Source organism: Lolium rigidum, chromosome 7 (genome assembly GCF_022539505.1).
Source record: "Lolium rigidum isolate FL_2022 chromosome 7, APGP_CSIRO_Lrig_0.1, whole genome shotgun sequence".
In the NCBI taxonomy this organism is placed as follows: domain Eukaryota; kingdom Viridiplantae; phylum Streptophyta; class Magnoliopsida; order Poales; family Poaceae; genus Lolium; species Lolium rigidum.
The window spans coordinates 132,960,608-132,964,228 of record NC_061514.1 but is presented as its reverse complement, the minus strand read 5'-3'; positions in this window follow the sequence as shown (position 1 = coordinate 132,964,228).

Below are 3,621 nucleotides of genomic sequence, written 5' to 3'. Positions count from 1 at the left end.
GCGCGCGCGCCGCGGGAGAGGGAGCAGTGCCTCAGGGAGGAGGCGCTGCTCCGTGCGCTGCCGCTACCTCGGGTGGCTCCGGACCCCCACTCGGCCTGGGAGGAGGCCCTGTGGTCTCCATGGCCGGAGTCGCCGGCGCGGTCGAGCCACAACAGTGCCTCGCTGCCCGGGGACGTCGTCCACGACGACGACGATGCCGACGACGCCCACAGGGGCTAGGCGGCGCACCGGCGGCCACCGCGCCACCGACCAAACCCTAATAGAGGGTTTTTAGTTTAAATTTTAAAGCCCATATAGGGGCTTCTTTTGTTAGTTATTTGCCCAAAATAGGGCTATGTACAAATTTACCCAAAATAGGGCATATGTTTAATCAAATTTCGTTTAAATTTGCATTTTTTCTTTTGTTTTGCTATTTCTTCGATTATGCGCTGCGTCCGCGCGTTGGGCGCAGCTTGCGACCCAAACGGACACGCGGACGCGGGCCGCTGTCCGTGTGTCCGCTCGGCCACCCAAACGGCCCAAAACAGACGGCCCAGCGCGTCCGTTTGGGTCCGCGGTTGGAGATGTGTCCGTTTGGGTCGCACGCTGCGCCCAACGCGCGAACGCAGCGCATATGTAATAAAAAAACAAAAATGAAAATGAAAAAGGAAAACAACAAAAAAATAAATTTTGGGCAATTTTTACACAAAAGAAAGCCCTATATGGGCTTTAAACTAAAAAAAAGCAAACCCTAGCCAGGGTTTGCGAGCACGCGGTGGCCGCCGGCAGTACTACCCCCAGTAGTACTCGTCGGCGGCGGCGTCGATGACGACGATGCCCCCGGCGGCGAGCGCTGTTCGGCTTAAGCGCCGGAGGGCGCCGGGGACTCCGGCCAGGGCGACCACTGCGCCCTTTCCCAGGCGGAGTGCGGGTTCGGCGGGCTCGCCGGCCTGCGTAGCCGTGCCCTCCGCGCGGACTCCTTGCGGAGCTGCTCCTCCTCCTCCGCCCGGAGCGCGACCCGGCGCTCCTCCTCCGCCAGGAGCGCGGCATGGCGCTCCTCCTCCTCCCGGAGCGCCGCCTGGCGCGTGTCCTCCTCCTGTCGGCGCGCCATCTCGAGGAAGGCCCACGCCTCCACCTGGGCGTTCTCCTGGGCCTTCCTGGCCTTCTCCGCCAGCGCGGAGGCGCGCAACGTCTCGGCGAGCTGCGGCCATTTGGCCAGCTCGTCGAGGTCGCACTGCGCGCGGGACGCCGCGAGCGCCGCCTGCAGCTCCGTGTCATCCTCGTCCTCCTGCTGCTGGGCCTGCGGCAGGGGCTGCTGCTGGGGCTGGGGCTCGTCAATGTACAGGCCGCCGGGGCGGCGGCCAGCCCGCCTTGCAGGTCTGCGCGGCTGCGCGCGAGGCCGCGCCGTCGCCGACGTGAAGCACGTGTGCCGGCGCGCATCGTGCTCCACCTCGAACCACAAGTCCCAGTTGGGACTTGCATCGCCGTACGTGGGGTCCTCCTGGAGGTCCGCCAGCAGCTGCGCGTGGCGCCTCCATATCTCCGCGACGCGGGCGCGGCCGAACGCCGGGATGGGCGGCACCGGAACCCGATCTGGGCTCAGGTGCCAGCCGTGGGGGAGGTGCACGTCCCCCGATGGCATTGGGACGCCGGCATCCCAGAACATCTGCGCCACTGCAACGGTGATATAGATCCGGTCGTGTCTGGGGATAGCCGGCTGATACATCCCAAACGTATCTATAATTTCTTATGTTCCATGCTACTTTTATGATGATACTCACATGTTTTATACACATTATATGTCATTACTATGCATTTTCCGGCACTAACCTATTGACGAGATGCCGAAGAGCCGATTCTTTGTTTTCTGCTGTTTTTGGTTTCAGAAATCCGAGTAAGGAAATATTCTCGGAATTGGACGAAATCAACGCCCAGAGTCCTATTTTTCCACGAAGCTTCAAGAAGTCCGAAGAGTAAACGAAGTGGGGCCACGAGGTGGCCAGACAACAGGGCGGCGCGGCCCAAGCCGTGGCCACGCCGGCCTGTTGTGTGGGCCCCTCGTGACGCCCCTCGACCTGCCCTTCCGCCTACTTAAAGCCTTCGTCGCGAAAACCCCAGTACCGAGAGCCACGATACGGAAAACCTTCCAGAGACGCCGCCGCCGCCAATCCCATCTCGGGGGATTCAGGAGATCGCCTCCGGCACCCTGCCGGAAAGGGGAATCATCTCCCGGAGGTCTCTTCATCGCCATGATCACCTCCGGATCGATGTGTGAGTAGTTCACCCCTGGACTGTGGGTCCATAGCAGTAGCTAGATGGTTGTCTTCTCCTTATTATGCTATCATGTTAGATCTTGTGAGCTGCCTATCATGATCAAGATCATCTATTTGTAATCCTACATGTTGTGTTTGTTGGGATCCGATGAATATTGAATACTATGTCAAGTTGATTATCAATCTATCATATATGTTATTTATGTTCTTGCATGCTCTCCGTTGCTAATAGAGGCTCGGCCAAGTTGATACTTGTGACTCCAAGAGGGAGTATTTATGCTCGATAGTGGGTTCATGCCTCCATTAAATGCGGGACGAGTGACGAGAAAGTTCTAAGGTTGTGGATGTCTTTGTTGCCACTAGGGATAAAACATCGATGCTTTGTCTAAGGATATTTGTGTTGATTACATTACGCACCATACTTAATGCAATTGTCTGTTGTTTACAACTTAATACCGGAAGGGGTTCGGATGATAACCTGAAAGTGGACTTTTTAGGCATAGATGCATGCTGGATAGCGGTCTATGTACTTTGTCGTAATGCCTGATGCGTGTAGTTGACACGTCCGTTGGGAACTCCAAGAGAAGGTGTGATCCGCACAGCAGCAAGTTTCCCTCAGTAAGAAACCAAGGTTTAATCGAACCAGTAGGAGTCAAGAAGCACGTTGAAGGTTGATGGCGGCGGAGTGTAGTGCGGCGCAACACCAGGGATTCCGGCGCCAACGTGGAACCTGCACAACACAATCACAGAACTTTGCCCCAACGTAACAGTGAGGTTGTCAATCTCACCGGCTTGCTGTAAACAAAGGATTAGATGTATAGTGTGGATGATGATGATTGTTTGCAAAGAACAGTAAACAACAATTGCAGCAGATTTGTATTTCAGATGTAAAGAATAGGACCGGGGTCCACAGATCACTAGTGGTGTCTCTCCCATAAGATAAACAGATGTTGGGTGAACAAATTACACTTGGGCAATTGACAAATAAAGAAGGCATAACAATGCACATACATATATCATGATGAGTACTATGAGATTTAATCAGGGCATTACGACAAAGTACATAGACCGCTATCCAGCATGCATCTATGCCTAAAAAGTCCACCTTCAGGTTATCATCCGAACCCCCTCCAGTATTAAGTTCTAAACAACAGACATTTGCATTAAGTATGGTGCGTAATGTATGATACGTCCAAAACATATCTACTTTCCCGAACACTTTTGCTATTGTTTTGCCTCTAATTTGTGTATTTTGGATGCAACTAACACGGACTAACGCTGTTTTCAGCGAGAACTACTACAGTGTCTCGTTTTTGTGCGGAAATCCAACTTTCAGGAAAATCCTCGGAATTTATGCGGAAGGTCCTAT